The sequence below is a fragment of the Balearica regulorum genome, chromosome 1 (assembly GCF_011004875.1).
Source record: "Balearica regulorum gibbericeps isolate bBalReg1 chromosome 1, bBalReg1.pri, whole genome shotgun sequence".
Lineage (NCBI taxonomy): Eukaryota > Metazoa > Chordata > Aves > Gruiformes > Gruidae > Balearica > Balearica regulorum.
In genome coordinates this window covers 40,289,788-40,308,883 of record NC_046184.1, presented here as the reverse complement: position 1 = coordinate 40,308,883, position 19,096 = coordinate 40,289,788, and the positions used below count along the sequence as shown (strand labels likewise).

Sequence of the window (19,096 nt, the reverse complement as noted above, 5' to 3'; positions counted from 1 at the left end):
AAACACCACATCAGCATCTGGCCCTCTGAACCATTCCATTTTTAACAGGAATAGCTTTGGCTGGTACAGAGACCGACAAATCGTTAATCGACAACTGTCCATAGATCAAAATGTTTCTGGGAGTTTGTCCAGCTTCTTAAAATGTATTTTGCTTCTGAATACTAAAGCCAAGTCCATATACATTTTTTTCTGCATATCTAGAAAGGCTCTTACTCAGCTATTTTATAAGACACAGCAGAAACATGTGCATTATCAAATTTGTAGAACGCCGCAGATGATTTTTATGTGACACATACATACGCCGGTGCTAGGTGCCTTGATGAATGCAGTTGTGAGTGAGTGTGGAGTGGGGAGGGGCACACCTCGAGCTGGTGGGCAGCACTGCCACCTCCTCCAGTGCCCACAGCCTCCACAGATCTGGCATCAAGGTGGCCTTTCATCAAGCTGTTCTTCTCTTTGGCTGAGGCTCTTGGAGGAGGGAAGGTGGTCATGTAGTCCAGAAGGTAACTGGCCCGACGGCCTTGGATGCACATTATTTTCCTGGATGCTGATCAAGGATGTGTGCCTATGTGCAGCGTGCGGGCAGGGAAGGGATGGACCAGTGGTGGCCAAGAGTGGAGGATGGACCAACAGGTGTGGAGGTGAGAGGGCTGTTAGAACAAAGAGGCACAATTTCTGTTACAATTAATGATAGATGCTGGGGCTCTCATCAGTGAAGGGCTCTCATCAGAGCCTCCCAGCAGCCTCTGGATCATTCGGTACAGAATGCTTCAAAGCTGATGCCTTCTGGTGAGTTCACAACTGCTGCTCCTTTGCAGCAAAGACTTTCTCCACTGGCAACCCACACAGTGAGGTTACTGACCAAAGGAGCGGGAGAGCTAATGTTGTTCTCCTGTCTTCAGTGATGAACTGTCACAATATCATAGCGCCAACGCCTGAATTTAGGATGTAAATGATCGTTTTTCCTTCCATAAGCACATCCATGAATATTGCATCAGCATTTATTTTTCTAGTTAGGCTGTTATAGGTTTATATGAATAACATATACTTTTTCCTTCAGCAGAGTAAGGTTTCACTTTATTCTGCTGGTTGGCCCAAAATTCATCTTGATATGAATGGTCTTAGCCAAAATCAGAATGCGGTGAAGTGGGATGTGATATTTTAAATTTCATTCTGACATGTCAAGCATTGAAAATTCTTAGAATAAGCAGTGAGTTGTTAAAACACAGCCATGGTGGGGATATGAATATAAATAAGTTATCACACCAGCACAGTATTCACTTGTTTTACAACTGGGTTTACTTTTTCCTCAGCCACTGCTGCTGTGAGTCCTAGTTCTGGTATTATTTGTGACTAGGACAACTGTATTTCAAGTAGCTGGTGCACAATACACTGTTTTGTTCAAATTAGTTACTATCTAGCATGCAAAAGTACATGGAAGAAAAGAAAATGTGGAAAATAGCTCTTCTACTGTGTGTGTTAAAAAACACAAAGAGTGCTTTGGAAAGTCTTCTTGAACATTTGTATTCCATCCTAGCCACAAAGACCCAAAACTGTGGCTATTACATCTAAATAATCAGTGGGAAAAATCACAGCACTATGTTTTCTCAGCCTCTTACATATTCATTATTCTGTCTAAAAGGGAGATGCTAGGGGCATGAAGGACTCTCATCCAGACCAAGTAACATTTTACATCTGCTTTGTGCTAATTTTTTTTTTTTTTTTTTTTGTTCTCTGCAAATAAATATAAGAGAGTGGAGAATATAATAGAAAAAAAGTTTGGCGAATAGAGCAAAAAACTGGCAGATAAGTGACATAATAAAGTATTTTTTAAATGTGAAATAAAAGAATTCTGCAATGGTATGGAAGCTGGGACAGAGGAAAACAGAAGATACTCCGTGAAAGGGAAGGCAGGCAATAATCAGTGTGAGCAAAACTGTGAGGGGGCTGCTCACTGACATCATTCAGGCGCAGACGGTGCAGGTTACTCTGAAAAGTGTGCAACCAAGTCTGCAACCTCTAGAGAAAATCAGTAGGCATCAGAATAGAGAATAGTAGGGGGAAAATCAATGAATCAATGTAAAGTGGAACTCCCTACAAACTTAACGGATAGCACCAAATCTTGTCTTGAACTCTGATTGTGAGAACTGTGTGTGATGTTACTTTTCCCCACAAAGCAGAGCAACACTATAAAAACCCTATGCCACAGGTAATAGACTGTAACCAGTGAGATTTCTCTTACCATCCTGAAGATGCCTGTAAATTGACAGCAGAATTCTTTTCTCCAGTTCTAATAAGTATTCAGTGGACATACAGTGAATATAATTACCTGTAAATATAATGAAATAAAAGTTAAAATACTGTGTATTATAAAGTTGCTAAATTCTCACCTTTGTCCACTTCCTTATAACATGAGAAAAAGAGAAGTTCTGAGGGAAAGGAAGGCAATGCATTTTAAAATAATTTTAAAAAACGTATTCAGATAACCCATAGTAGTCTGTGGAACTCACTGCCAAAAGATAAAGTTTGAATCAGGAACGTATTAGAAAGAGGTACTCACACATATAGTCACACAAATGATGAGAGTAATTATTGTTCTCTGTCTGCCTTTGGCATCCTTCCTCAGCAACATCTTGTATTTGACAGCTTTACAGAGAAAACTGTGGACAGTTTGGACTTCAAGCTTGCAGGTGGAAGAAAATTCCTATGTTAATACTGATAACTGTTCTCTTTTATTAGTTATTCTGCATAGTCACACAAATTAAACTATTGTTCTGGCCACCTATACAATTTTTGTGCCCTGTCAATTGCCATCTGGATGACAAATGCTGTGGATGACAAACACTAACTGTAATAGCTTTTTTCCTGGTGTTAGAAAAACAATACCCGTTAAAATGAATCATTATATTAACAATACTGTATACCAAATAAATGCCCTGGTTCAACCTCATCAGAAATGTTAGAAACATGGTAAAATACCTGATGTGCTCTTTGCTTCATTAATATAATGGTAGCTGCATCTCAGATATCACTGTTCAACCAAATCTCTGCTCTAATAGATGAGAAAAATTTCCAACAATTCTCTTTGGTTTTGTTCTGATTTTTAGATCACGGAGCACAGTTGCTGCAAATATAATTATGGTGTTGCTGATCTGTTATCTTTATACAAAACTGTCTATTGTGAGTAATCATTTCAAGTAATGCTCAGAAGGTAGCACCTTGCAGTTAGACTACTGTAACCATGCCAGGTTTTGTAGTTTATGACACAAGCATGGGAACTTAATATATTTACAGGAAGGGGCCTTGAATTTCCTGGCTAAAATATACTAGCTTTGCATAGATTTGGAGGATAAATTTACCCTATTGTGTGGAGCTGAATATGCTTTCTGCATTCTTAATTTAAATCCTAGGGATTGTTTTCAGGAAAATGTCAGTGTAATTGTTCAAAGCACAGCTATGTGCCAGCACAAAAGTTCTAGCTGGAGAACAATTTTATGGTGATATCCTATCAGAAGGAACTTGCAAAGCACCGGGGACCAGTAAACTGAGTTTGAGGTGGGAGGCAGAAATTCTTGCGCTCTGTTCTGTCTCTGCCACTGTCTCATTAGATCCCTTTGGATGTGCCACACAAACCTCCTTCAGCCGCACTCCTGACCATGGGGTAGAGACTGGCTGGCTGGCATGTCCGTCTGAAGAGATGTAGCAAAGATGAGAACCTTGGGCTGAAGTACAAAGTCCTATGTGCTACTATTTGTGCACATCATTTAAGAAGAGTGAGAGAATAAAACAAAAAACCGAAACAAAACAAAAAAAAACCAACCAAAAATAATAACAACAAACATTTTCTGAAGGACCTAAAAATGCATTTCTCTCATTTGGCAGACCTCTCAGCTATATTCTGTCCTGGTCTGTAAGATGCACTAATAAAGTCTACACCCAGAAACACTTATTGCACTGAGACCAGCTAGCAGAGATTAGTTTGTGTCCATACTGCCAAGCTCCCTTTACCTCCCAAAGAGCGGGAGCGGGATGCAGACTGCCTACTGGGAATGGTTTGTGCATGTGCTGGTTCCCAAACTGCGCCAGTGAATTGCTTTGGAGCGCTCCTGTTGGCAAAGGCTAAAAACAATCCAGGGCTGCGAGGCTTGAAACGTAGCAATATCGCTTACCAAGTTACAGTGCCTGGGATTGTTTCCTGGCACTGTTTAATTTCTTTTTCTAGCTGTAGCTTGCACATGAAGAAGTGCACAGCTGGCGTAGCAGCTGACATGGGGGTTTAGTCCTGGTCGTGGGCAGCTGCTTATGGGTTGTGCCTTTTAGTAATGCTCCTTTCAGCACGGGGTCTCCTCACAACTTGGCATTGTGGCTTCCCTCCTCCTCAGGCCATCTCAACTAGCTGGAAGGCCACACCGTCACTGCCGGCACCTGCACTCTGGGTGGCAGGGTAAGGGCTGAAGACCTGGGCTACCAAGGTGGGAGAAACTGGTCTAGATAATGGGGAACATGAAGTTGGGTGCGGCTCTGAGGGTCTCCTGCTCGGTACCGAGAGGTCTGTTTTAGCACATGGGTTCATGCCTACAGAGAGAATAATGCTCCACCTCCAACTTGCATCGGTGTAATGTTTCTGTTAGTGCACAGTCGCTCTGAAAACTTGTTGCAAGCACTCGACCTCTGAGTTGCAGAAATGTCTGTTCTGTCCAACCCATTACAGACATCTTTGCTTATCTGTAGTGTAGGAAGAGGGCAGGAATGTGAATTGTCCCCTTTCTCTGGAGGGGAAGTGAACTCAGGCACCAGCCTAACAAAGACCCTTTAAAGACCATATTTTAACTATTTGACTCCTGGCTGGTTGAGAAGGTGTTTCGGTTGTGGTTAGAGCTCTTTGAAGCAAAATTCTGTGGGAGTTATAATCTAAATAAATAGATGCAAATAACTATGTACCATCTCCCAAACTTACACCCGCAGTCCATTTCCCTGTGTCTCTAGCACTTGCGAATTTCTTCAGATCAGCATGGGCAGACATTTCTGCCCCAAGCTCCATCTCTGCTTTAAATTTTCCCACAACCTTTTTTTTTTTTCTCCTCTTGCAAAGAACTAAAAGCTCTTCAAAGCACATGACATTCATTTCTGGGAGGTGATAGTTCAGGCAAATTAGCCCACCCTTGTTCGGAGAAATTCTTCTAGTGCAGCTTCCTAGTCCTCTTCTCTCAGGTGCCGGGGAATGCTCTGTTTAGCACGCAGCCCATGCCTACCCTTGGTTTTGCCTTTACTGTCTTCTCAAGTTTAATCAGGAATTCTATAATAATTTTATTGTATTCCCAGGTCTCTTATCTGGCGTTTATTCTTGTTACTCCAGTTGCTACTGGTTTTAGCTTGTACACAGGAAACCGCAGTGCCAATCAGTGTCGTTCCCAAGGTGACAGGAAACCCTATTTGGTCGGATGTTGATTGTGCTTGTCTTTACTGCTCCACCCATCCCATTTTCTTCCTTTTTGGCTTAAGTTAAGACAAATTAATCAGTGACCGCCATCTGGTAGACAGTTTTGGTGGTTTTGCAGGGATTCGTCCAGCTGACTTTTCAAAAGTCACACACAGCACAAGGAACCAAGGGGAAATATCCATGTTAATATTTAAATTCTTCTCGAGGCCTGGAATCACAGGGGCTGTTGCTGCCCTGGGCACATGAGTAATTTGGATTGTGTGAGTAATCCCCTTGTCTTGTCCAGCAGCAAGTTTGGTGTTTTAAGTGCTGTTTGGTCAGAGGGTTAAACTCCGATGCAGCTTTCCAGTGACTGATTTCCCTCTGCCTCGGCTTCTTTTCTGTGGTTGACCATCCCAGGCGGGGTTTCTGCCACTGCTTCAACCCTGCCCTACCATGCAGTCAGAGTGAGACATCTGGAAAAGCGAGGAGATGCACATTAGCTGAACTTGAATGCTCCAGGTATCTCGGCTTAGCCCATAGCAGGATGTGTCCGTTTACAACCAAATATATCACCTTTTCACGTGGGTGGGTTGGAAACACCATGCCAAGGCACAAAGAGCATGAGAAGAACATGAGTTTCTTCATGAGCTTGGGTTGTAAGCAGGATGTGGTACATTGCATCTCATGAGCCCTTGACTAGAACCCACAGATAACGGTTTCAGCAAAACAAACAACTGATGTAGAAGGGAGCATCCATATCAGATATACAGAGTTTTTATATTTACAAGGAAGGTTGATTTTTCAGATTTGGGGGCGTTATCGAAAAGTCTCCTTGACTTAATGTCTGAAAAAGGCTAATGCTTCAAGTGAAAACAAAAATATTCACCTTCCCTCTTGTTTTGGAGTGCATTTCTCACTGATCATGCCATGCCTTCTGGCCAGCTTTTCTGCAGGGCAGCCTAAAGCTGAATTTAGCTCAGTTTCCCTTAATTTAAAATGTTAGGAACAGACACAGAACACAGTTAAAGAAAGAAAAGAAAAAACATCCAAGTACCTCCAGAACTGCAATAAAAAATATCCAACTATATCTTTGAACTGCAAGAAGCCATGTACTGGTCAGTACTTACATCCGGCTTATATTGTAGCAATCAGTTAATATTCCAGGCCATGAATCTCTTCTTTGAGTGGAATTATAATTCATTTTGTTTCTGTGCATTGTCAGGATAACACTTACAAATTACGACAGTTGACTAATCATACTGCCTCTTTTTTGGAAAAATCCAGTTCTGGAAATTTAGCAGAGACCTCTTATGCAGTCAGAGCTAGCATGTACAGAAAGCTTAACAGTGCTAGCTAGCAGAAATGTCCCTTGTTTGCAAATACACTTTTGCTCAAAGAATACTGCATGTAAATCTGTGGGTCAGGCTATTTCTCAGCTCTTGTGGGAAATTCTCTTTAGCGTTTTCATTAATATAGTACCTGAGAGCCGTGGTCACAGATCAGGATCCCTCTGTGCAAGGCTCCGTATACACACCAAAATGAAATGATGCTCTATTCAGAAAACTTACAATCTAAACATCAGACAAGGTAGTAGATGCGTACAGACAATCAGGCCAGCCTCAGGAAATGGAGAAGCAATAGCATCATGGCAGAGATGAGGATGCCAGGAGTATGCTGTGAGAATGGCTCAGCCCAAGAAATACTGCCCAGAGGTAGTAGCTGATTTCATATGACACTGACATTTTAACCAGGTTCTTGGTAGAGTTGTTTGTCTGTTTTGATACCATCACATCCAAGCTGATGCATCAGTTTGGTTTGACTTTGAACCTTATCTGAGTACGGCCAAGATGTTTCAGGAACTCTTTTTATGATTTGCATTAAAAAGTGAGACATTAATTGTTTAAGTGACTGATCCAAGATGATATTGCAGATCAGTGCCCTCACTTCATAAAATACCTGGACTCTCCAACTCTTCATTCCATTTTCTAACCAGGGGAGTCTATAAGAAGCTACAACAGTGACATTTCTTTCTGAGACAGGGACTTCCTGTATGTTCGCTATCAAAGAATATACTTTTGATGCTTAACAAACAGAGTATATTGTTGTTATTAATTTATGGTAGCTATAATTATCCCTGTTATGTTAATACTGTGATTTGATAACAGGAGCAAAACAGAACACAGTGACTTCAAATGACTGCTCAAATATGCGATAGGCATCAGAAGGGGAAGTAGTGTATATAATTCCCACACAGAAAAATGTCGTTAAGTACAATGTTTCTCTAGGGAACTCAGTCCCGATGCTTCGGGATGACCAATAGCAGCTCCCTGGAAAGCTGCGCTGCCAGTGAGAGATGGGGCCGGTGCTGGGCAGGAGGCAGCTGAGCCTGCCCTTCCGCTTCCCACCGTCCCCCTGGCAGCCGCATCTCCTGTCTTTGAGATGTCTCAAATCCTTCCTGAGTTGTAGCAAATTCCACCGGAGGACTGCTGCATAGCCCAGAGGCTTTCAGTTCCTTTCCCTGGATTTGATAGTGGACGTAACAGCATAGCCTTACAACAAACGAAGGAAAGCAATCAGAACAGCAGGAAAGTACACAACAGCTAATAAATCCAATTTGCATGGTCTTGGTTCACTTTAGACTCTGTTTAGCTTGTTTTGCCTCAGTGGATTTATAGAGGTAGCTGGGAAGAGAATTTGGCCCGCAGAGCACAATACTGAATACGTTTGCGAAAGAAGGCAGCATTGTGAAAAGCAGAAAGCTGGTATTGTAATTAATCCCAAAGGCCTTTGGCTACAGAGAATGTATTTGCAATTTACTGATAAGATTAGAATAAAATAAATGTTTTCTGCTTCATCACAAGGATTTTCCCAAATGTAGATGGCCTAAACACCCCTCTAGTCCCTGAGTCTAGTGTACACTATTGCCTGGCTCCCAGCTACAGAGCTCATGGTCCTGGGACAATGCAGAGGTCATGAGGTGGGCTAAGAAAGCTGTCTGGAGGAAAAACCCCAGAAGAGGAGAAAACAGACACAAAGATGTGGAAGCAACCTTTGGTTCAGGACATTCCTAAACTACAGATTTCCAGAAGCTGGAGACCATACTAAAAATGAGTAACAGTGTTAAGTAATCAGTAATTCCTGCTTGTTTGTTCTTGCGTTCTTTGCCTAAACCTCTTCCCACTGGCCATTGTTGAAAACAGGATGCTGGTCAACCTTTGGTCTTACATAGTACACCAAATTTACGTTCATATTTCTACATCACTCCCTTCAATGTACGTTAATCTAACCCGTGTTCATCATTAGTTGCATGGAGCCCTGTGCATTGAGAGCGTTTGTACTGAGAGAGATGGGGCGGAGGTTGGGTTGGGAAGGAGTTTGGTTTATCTGAAAGATATGACTTCTCCTCCTTTCTCTTTATTTCGTGATGTGCATTTACAGGAACACTGCTTTTATCAGAGTCCTCACATTATTCTCCTCTATTCAAATTCATAGAAGTGAATTTAAATCAAGTGATTTAAGTTTCTTAATGCCATGAATCCTTTGCTAATAGAGAACTATGAATCTGAAGCAATTATAATTATGTCACTCTGAAATTTCCGATCTGTACTGACTCATTGATGGTGTGTGTGAGGAAGAGTAGATCCAGAGAGCCTTTGCTCTGGCCCCTGCCTTCATCTCTGGGCACACATACAGATGCAGTTCCCTTCTCTAGAGCCCAGCCCATGCACTCCCATGTAGGAACACCTCTGATGAAGGCAGGCAGTGGCCAGGGCCGTGGCCTTCAAGAGATCTGCTGAGCTCTATCGAAGGGAACTCCCGGTCACTCACCTGTCTGTTCCTCACCAGCCACTCAGCCCTAAATGGGACTATACAGCTTGGCAATACATCTTTTAAAGGTCTACCTAATCTCTGAAGTGCAAGATAAAGTACACCTTGGTATGCAGACTTTTACAGCTGTCTTTTAAAAGCACTCAAGCATTGCTCCATTTCAAATTACAAGCCTAAGTGGATTTCCTAAACTTCATTTTCAAAGGGAACCCAGGCACTTTGCACATTAATATACTTGTTTGAGCAAGCCTTCCCATAGAAAACAAGGCTGGAAAGCCAGACTACTAAAATGAATCAAGAAGAAAAAGCTGAGAAGAGAGAAAATTTTATATACCTAGCTTAGGTGTCAGCTCTGAAAATTTCAGAAGCAACTGAATGGCAGAGCTAAGTGCACATATATGGATGCTGTCTCTAACAGCCTAAATCCCTTCATCTCGCAGTACAACTCAAGCACATATGTCACTCTGGAAATGGGACTGTGCCTTCCAAAGTGCATGAGCTAGAAGGATGTTTGGTCTGTACGGGCAGCCTTAGATACTTTGTCTGCTGCACGACTGAGCAGAGCAGTTTCGCCGGCTCCTTTCGACGTGTCCATAGATGGCGCAGCTCTGTTGAGCAATGGTGTGGGTCTGGAGGTTTTACATTCTTCAGGAACTGCTGCTGTTCAGTAATTTCTTCAAAGTGCACTAACAATTCATTTGTCTGCTTAGAAATCTTCTGTGTGACACTTGTGGTAGTATAAAGATAATGAAGACCAAGTCAAATAAACAAGGAATGTGCTTTTTTTATTATCTTAAGGTTGACAGGTTGTAGTAAACGCCTCTTTTCCCAGATGTTCCTTCCTGTCTTTCCCAAATGGCAAACTCACCAGGAAAGAACTCATTGTACTGATTAGTCTTCAAGTCACAATAAAAAATAATTTTCTCTTACTGATACTGTCCGAAGATATTGCCCATTTACATTAAGAATACTCCTACCTGTGTCTTTTTCCAGGTCAGCTGGTTTTGGTTAAAGCCTTAAAAGAGTATTGAAGGACATTGATGTATGAATAGATTATATATTTGCTTGTTTGGTTTTAAGGGTTGTAGATTATATTCCTTAAGTGAGCAGCAGGTGTAGGTGCAGGATGGAGGTAGAGGTTGTGCTTAAGAGATTCATTAGTATGGATTACATGAAGCTAAATGGACTTATTGATAAGGCTCCTGTTATGGAGAAAAAAAAAATTAAAAAAAAAAAAACCCACAAACACTTTTCTTATCTAAAACCTGAAAAAGCTAAGATCAGTCCATTATTTATTTGTTTACCACAGGGCTGACCAACTAAATAGCAAAAAATCTCAGTTAAGCAGTCTTAAAAAAATACTGTAGTGTTGCACCTCTCCATTTTCATTTATTAGCTCACTTCTCTTAGATAGGCTATGGTTCTCTGAACACTGCTGGCAAGCACCCTCTGGGCATGCTGTAGTGCTCAGCAAAGAAGTGAACCTGGCAGGTGCTGGGAAAAGTAATCAGACTTTGCACTTTCAGAAGAGATCTAAATGGGAAATGTGGATTCCTGCCGACAGCTCCTCCAAGGCATCGTAGAGGTACTTATGAAATGAAATTGTAGAAGGACAACTCACACAAGTATGACAAAAAATATTTTGCAAATTGATTTTTTTTTCTAATTTCCAAGCAAAAGATACAGCAGACAGAATATGTGGGGGGTTTTAACAGTTCTTGTTGGCTTACCGTAAATAAAAGCATTATCTGAGCTCATTAAGTTGTGCGTTTGTTTAATCTGTGCAGCCCTAACAGCTAATTGTTATTCCTCTCCATTCTCTTTTCCCTTTCCCTATTCTTTTAATCCCTTTTCTTTATATTCATTGTCACTTCATTTAAATTAGCACATGCATTAATTGGAGAGAGAACAGGTCATCCAGTATGTTTGTGCAATGAGGCCTCCAGTATGAAACAGAGCAATGCTGCAAGGCAAGCAGATAATAATAGCAATAAACAAGACTGCATGCAATTAAAACTCTACCATCTAAAGCAAATTAACCATAAATTAGTAAACATTTATTCAGCTCTTTGAAAAAACCAGCTCAAATAAACACAACAAATTAGCATCTTCATTTATTTTTACTTCTGAGCATTTAACTCAGTTTTCACTCATGCTGAAATATATATGTGAATATGAATCAGAAGTAGAGCTTTATGTTACCATTCGAATTTTATTGGAGAGAGAAGTTTGCGTGACAAAACGCAATTTGATTGTAGAAATAATCTACAGGAAAAGATGGAAGGTTGTATAAGCTTTGCATTTTTGAACAGTCAGTTCCCGTAGCCGAGCGGCGTAGCCTTATCGAGGGCAGAACAGGAGTGAATTGGCAGTACATTAGAAAGCATGATTAAAAGAGGGAAAGTTGAAACTACTCTCATGTCAGCTGTTTTCCTCTACAGGATATTGAGCCATTCCTGTCCTAACCAGATACTGATTGCTTAAAACTTAGTCCAGAAGTACTTGTCAAAACCGTTTCCTCAGTTCATTTTGACATGCTGAGCTGTGAGTAGATCCTGAGAATTGTTTGCAGTTTAGTGCTAGAGGTATTGGCCTGCTCTCCCTCGTGGCTGTGGGAACAAGATCAGACCTTCTGGAGAGAACATGAAGTGTCTCCACTTTCCAGAAAAGCTATTTCAATTTTATAGCTGAGGGTCCTGATCAGTTCCTATGGACTCGGAGAGGGTTGGAGGATGCTGCCAGTTGCTGCCAGAAGGTTTCTCATAGCTAGGAAGCTGTAGAGGATTGGAAGTCCTGTCTCACAGCAGCCATATATCCCTCCTCTTCTCCTTTCAACATCAGTTTTTCAAGTGACAAATAAGTGGTAAAAATTAATAATGTAACACTAGAATACTATGAGAAGAGCCATGTGATAGAGCAAACATGAGCAGAAATGGCAGATCTTTTTAAGAAGATGCATAGGGTCAGTGTACTTCATCCTATTGCCTCCCTTATAGTCCTGAGCTTAAATATCCTCCAGCTATGGCTTTCTGGCAATAGATGCTTTGGTGTTACATCCAGCTTACCTGCTTTGCGCTGTAAATGAGGTCCTCTGGTTGGTGAGATTGAGCTGCCCAAACAAATGGCCACAGGATTCATCTCGGGTGCAGGTGATTGTGAAGGAGAGTAGAAATATCATAAATATCAGTAATATTAACAATTGAATTGCTTAGCATGCTTGTGGAAACATCGAGCTAACAGCCTGGATCTATCTGTCAGGGATCTCCTCTCTGGAGAGGAAAGGTTTTGGAAATGAGGCCAGGCGCCTATACAAAAAGAGAGGTCCACTGTTCCTAGGCAAGATAGGAGGTCAGTAGCTAACTTCAGGTGTTTAAGTAGCAGTGATATGTCAGGGGATGGCAGGAGAGAAAGGAAGATCAGGTTTTGACCACCTGCACACCAAAGTGCTGAAGGTGGAACTCTGCTCCAAAAATTGGCATGCTTTTTTTTTTTTTTTTAATTTTCATGCATAGTAGAATTGCTGGAAAATGACCATACATGAGCTGAGTGGAATCAGTCCTTCAAGGTTTGGGGTTGTATCAATTTAGACTGGCCATAATGCATGTTATCCTTTAATGCAAAGTAAATCAGTCATTTTAAATTTATAGTTACAGATTTTCTATCAAAATCAGTTTGTATTCCTCTGCTGTTGTTGTTAGGTGATTGACATAAATAATAATGAATCTTGAAACCAGTTGAAGAGCAATTTCCTTCAGAAAAGAGTACCTATGACAATTGATTGCAAAATGATTTAAAGTAACTTGAGAAATTACAGAGATTTGGGGAACCTGGGGTTTTAGTCCTGCTTCTAACACTAATTCTTCTTTGGCACAGTTAGTTGGTTGATGCAGCTTCTGATTTTTAAGTACTTCAGCTTGAGGTATGATGTAGGTTTAGTTTGTTTAAAAGTGTCAATAACCCCACATCTGAGACAATTCCTAAAAGCTGCAGCACTTGTTCGAGTGAAAAGCAACTGCAACCCAAAATTGTCAGCCAGCAAAACTGAGATCTTTTGGGAAACTGAGTTTTCATCACGGATCTGCCAAGCGTAGCGTGTGTATACCGATGCTTCATAGGGCACCTAGGAGTGTAAAAATACATAGTACGTTATATGCAATAAGTACTGTGTGCAAATATTTATTTTTGAGGATGACATTCACATAGTTACATAATGATTTTTTTCTTCATTATTTTCTCAAACTAATACTGATGATATTGATTGACCTTTGTTGAAAGTAGGAGTAAATAAGAGGATAATTACATTAATGGGTATTGTATATTATCAGGACTTGTGGAATTTTCTATCAGAATATTCTCTAATATGTGCTGCAGCACAAGAGAAAACTGAAACGTATGAGCTCTACATTTTGAAGAAAAGAATGTAAACCTAGGAAAAAATGAATCTTCTTTTTTCAGCTTTTGATGGTCAATAATGGAGTTTTGCCACATGGTTAGAAGACTTGAGATAGTATACTGATGGTCAGAAAAAACCTGAGAGATTACCGCACCCATTAATGCAACCATACTCTCATTGAGCCCTCCTTTCCCAAGACATCCAGTAATATAACCAGTACGAGGTGATGATATATATTTCAGGCTAGCATATACAGAGCAAGGACCATATATAAGCATTTGTGAAAAATACATAAACCATTCTTATGCTTGTTCGAAGCAACTATTTAACAATACTGTGAACGTTACTTTAAAATTTTTCAAATTATATTTCACTTCAAATGAGAGTCATCTCTTAACCTTCTGTGGACAGACTGTAATGGATATTGTAAATCTGGATTTGTGAAGAAATGTCTCAGTCATATTAGAAGATCTGTGTTGCTGTTTGCCCAAGGCTGAAAGAAAATAGCAGTATGTTCAGTCCTTTGCAAAGATTTTTTTTGTAACTAACTCCTCTGTATTTCTGCTTTTCTACTTTTTTTCTTTTCAGCACTGATTTTTCTTGATGAAGTCAATGGAAGTTATGCAGTATATATAAAATACAGGATTAATAACAACAATATTATGTCCTTTTCTGATTTATTGTGCTTTTCACACCCCACTGCAGCTTTACATATCACATTTGTTCATCTACATGACCATGTTTTCTCTCAGCTATCTTTGAAAGCAGCAGGAAAGCCGAGACCTATCTTTTTTTCCATTGTCCTTTTTTACAAACTTACATTTTTTTCCTTTACTTACTCTACTGAAACATAAAACTAGATAAGCAGGAGAAGTCTGGCACCAGTAAGGTAGTAAGTGGCAGAAACCATGTACCTAATTGCGCTCTGCCAGTGCAATTGCAGCAGTGCAAAACCCACCAGAATTCAGCGCATGTGCTGATGAGATGGACCAGCAAGGGAAGAGAACTGGAACCCGTGTCTAGACCTAGTCTGTGAACACTAGAGAACTAAAGCACGCAGGGGAATCGTGATGTTTTTCCCGTCATCCCTGCAGTAAAACCCAGGGAGAGTAGCCCTGGTGCAAGCGGGATCTGAGGACCCAAAGTAAACTCCCTCCCCAGCAGCCGCAGCCAGGGCTGCTCTTCCCACTAATTAATGGCTTCCTTCCACCCGCACGGCTGACACAGCTCCTGCCTCGGCCGCGCAGAAGCTCGGCGGAGGGATGGAGGACAGAGGGAGCAGAAGGAAGCGCCTCCCGCGTCTGCAATGCCGGGGTCGGAGGGCAATGGCTCTTGGAGGGCAGGAGCCGTCACTGCCGCTTCCAAAACCACTAGAGAGAATGAAAAGCCGAGGACCGGGAATCTGGGCGTTGCATTTTTCAGGAGTGCTGAATAAACATGGGAACGTGTATTTAAAGAAATTACCCAGCTTAAATAAACAACTGGGAAAACGTGTCGGGTAATTGGATTTTCATAATCACCAGCTATAGCTTAATTTTAGGGTCAGGGAAGACCTGGAAATGACCTTGCTAATGATTAATAGGCTTCAGTAACCTGGTGGCTCTCCAAGGTGGACAGGTGGAGCTTCCTTTTGAGAGTTTTCAAACAAACATTACATTAATCTTCTTTTTTTTTTTTTTTATCATGGTCTGTAATAAAATCTGCTTCTATAAAGGTATTATTAAAAATACTCCAGTGGATTCTCATGAGTGGACTTGTTCCTATTACCGAATTGAAAAGAGGGCTGTGAGTATGTAGTAAGACCCCCTCTGGGATACTAGACAATACACAGACACAAGTGGTTTCCTGATTGCACTTATTCACGTACTCAGTGATGAGGTGTCTGTCCCAGCTGGTGAAACTTTGGAAGAGTTAGTCTCATGCTGATTTTAATGTAATGTTGTCATGACTGTTTACAATTCCTCAGATTCCTCACATGATGCTCTTCCCCATCAAGACACAACCTCAAGGGGATGCTGGGGGATGTGTATCATAGCAAAATCTTCTCTAATTTGGCCCAGATGATTAACATGGGGAACATAAAGAATATAAAGGTACCTTTAGAAGGTAAAAAAGGGTTGTACATATTCAGAAATAAGGGAAAACCCACGTGTATGGCTCCTTCACTCTAATTTGAAATGGAAAGATACCAGTATGTAGTCAGAACATATATATCTCTATCTCCAAGAAAAATGCGTTGTCTGACTTGAAGTGTCACTGGTCTGATTGAGATTTGTTTATTCAACACCTATTGGAGACAAGGGATAGTTACCAAAAATGGGATTTGTTTTAGGTGGTACTTCCTCGTTGTTCTGTGGCCAGCCTTGTGCAGTTCCTCCAATAAGGCGGGAAAAAGGTGGGCTTACTACCCTTACTACCCTTACTACTCCTTCCACCCAGGTAGTAAAAGAGAAGAGAATTCTTACTTTCTACTTTTTTCTGTAGAAAGTGAAGAATTTAACTGATGGAGGAACATAGAGAATACAAGGAGCCCAGAGCAGGACCTGAGACTACAAGCATCTTCTATTAGGGCATACAAGAGCATGATGGCTTCAAGCCCTTCCTCATCTTTCAAGACAAGGCAAAAAGTCCTGTTTTCAGCCTTATTCCTCAGCACGGTCTTGAATGCAGTGAAGAAGTCTGCATGATTAATGATAATATTGGCAATAGTATTGCTAATGTAAACATTATTAAAATCTTTATATTAACTGAAGCATACTTTAGAAGTGTTCCTGGAGAAGCCTGTTTTTATGGAAGAATTACCTTTAGAGCTATTATATATTGTATATCCTCTTATGGACTTTCTAAAAAGACCACTATCCTTTAGGTTATTAATCTCTGCCCTCCATTCAGTTTTTATTCAAATTGTAGCTTTTAATGTGTTAAATATGCAGCTAAAAGTTATTTCTTCTTTCCAGAGTAAGTTATTTGATTCTCAACACTGGTGTTCATCAATAATCCCCATAAATGGTAAAAGCTGTAAACGTGAGGTTATAATTAGATCAGGTATATTTTTTTTTGTTGTTAAAAAGGAAATAGCGTCTTTGCCAAGACTGTCAGTTATAACAATGTAAAAGCCAAAGAAAATATTAACGTTTTCACTGTACTTTGTTACTGGACAATGCGAATGCTTTTCCTCTATATTAGGAAATCTCAGTAGGCTCTTCCAGAAGTATGTCTGGGTCTAAATCGCTACCCATTTCTCAACCAAAGGTAGCCTAAAGAGTTTTCATAGAATCATAGAATGGGGTTTGGGTTGGAAGGGACCTTAAGGATCGTCTAGTTCGACCCCCCCTGCCATGGAGAGGTTTTGGAGAACTTCATTGCACAACCCTTCTGTGGATTTCTGGATTGTTTTCAAAAGATTGGATTTGTGATTTACACCCTCAGAGCCACCTGTTTGAGGGACTGCCCTTTCCATGGAATAAATTGCTAGTCATGGTCAGAAGAGGTGCTTTCACAGGAGGGTTTTTGTGAGAAAGCAGTCTAACAGGATGTTTTCCTTGAGAAGCAGCGTGGAGCTAGGGGACTGGCGGGGGTCAGTCCCCGGGGAGCTGGATTGGGTACCCGAGCCAGGACCCTCCTACAGGGTCTGGCACAGAGCGGCCACCGGCTTGTGGCGTGCCCACCTCCCAGGCTGTCACAGCTCTGGATTTGGGTATGAGCACTGGTACCACTGACTGGGGCTTCAATATGATGCAGGGTGTCTAGTGAGCCACAGAGCACTACTGGCAGCTTACACATATGTCAGTTACTAGTCATTTCTGCTCAGGATGCTACTTCACTTGTGCCTACGTCCTAGCAAAATTAGCAGAATCATACCCCACCAACTTCCCTCTGCCAACAGAAATTGTCCCCGTGTACCCCCAGCAGCAGCTGGCTGTCTGCAGCCGCCTCAGCTCCGTCTTACCTCTCCCACCTCTGCTTCTGTCTCTGTCTCACTGTTACCATCTGTGGGCATGGGCAGCAAAGCTCTTGCTGTCACCCACCCATCATCTAAGCAGAAATATGCTTATGGACAGTATGGAACAATCTGAGATTCACCGGTTCCACCAGGTGGTCTTATCTCTTGGCCGTTGTTGCTTTGTGTTTTGCTAAGTGACAGGTGAGTGACTGAAGTAATTTCTATTAATGCAGACTGACATGATAGAAATTGTTTAATTTAAAAGAAAATTACTGAAGAATCTGCTGACGTGTAGAATAGGAAGTGCATCAAAATTGAGTCAGAACAACAACAACAACAAAGTGTTATGTTAACATGGTTACAAACAAAAAAGAAAGCAATAAACCCTAAGAATACTTATTCTGGTGGCAGAAGAAGATCACAAAACAGAACAGAAACAGCAGCACTAAGTAAGAGTCAGATTGTCTGAAAAGACAAATAATTTGTTCAAGTATGTGTGCATACAAATACCTGTGGGCAACCCATGAATGTCGAGAGGGCAGTAAAGAACAAGGATTAACTCAAGCAACTTTTGCTGCAGACTAGAGGAAAGTGTTTCCCCAATATTAATAGCAGCTGCCTCACAGGTACTATCTGATGATGTCTGTGTGATATTTACAATAATATGTGGTATTAGCACAAAAGCAATAGTTGTACCTTACCAGCATCCCAGTATCCAGAGTGGTGCGTGGAAATGCACCCAACCACCCAGAGTTCCAGCAGGAAAACTGGAGTCGCCAGATAATGGGTTAATCAGTAAATGATTAATCACTGACACACAGGATTTTTAAAATGGGCAAGGTGTAGAGCTGTGTTCTGATCTGGCTGGATGGCTATTAGGGGAGAGTTGAGACAGAGGTGTTACGTTGTGGTTGTATATGTCCAAACATGGTAGAGCAACTAAGAGCTTAAAGAAGTCCCCTGTGAGCGTACGTTAAAGGAGGGGTGATAATGTGCAGAGGTAGGTCTGAAATGTGCGTTGTTGTATCTCTATGTGTGCGTAGCTGCTTGGTTAAATGTTAGATACCTTTACACTGAGCTGGGCATCTGTAGCCAAGAGGCAGCTGAAGCGTGCAGTCTTACAGTACTGATTTCTGATTAGTAAACACAAAAACTTTGATTTATGCCTATGAAAGTGTGTTGAGTCATCACAATTCACAGAGCATGGATTTATTGCAATCGATATGGCTAAAGTTAGGGGTTGAATAGATAACATTTGATCGATGGATTGGAACTATGAAAAAAGACACTTTTCTTCAGTGTTGTTTGGAGAAAGCGACAAAAAGAGTAGCGCTCGTACCAAGCACAAAGAAGTGTGCTTTATTTGTATTTTCACGGCTCAAAGGTGCTGTTGAATCCAAGTTTATTTTCCTGTAGGAGTGTGAAATGTTGATGAATTTGATTGTCCTGCAAGAGGTGTTTGGCATTTCTGAATAACCCCTCTTAAGTCTGTGACCATTCCTCCTCCTGG

At 41.2% G+C, this 19,096-nt stretch overlaps 1 protein-coding gene across 2 annotated transcripts in view; it reads left to right on the top strand.

Annotated features, from left to right (window-relative positions):
- The window catches only part of PTPRR (protein tyrosine phosphatase receptor type R), a 153,926-nt gene that overhangs the window by 98,283 nt on the left and 36,547 nt on the right, over positions 1 to 19,096 (top strand). The window lies entirely within an intron of this gene.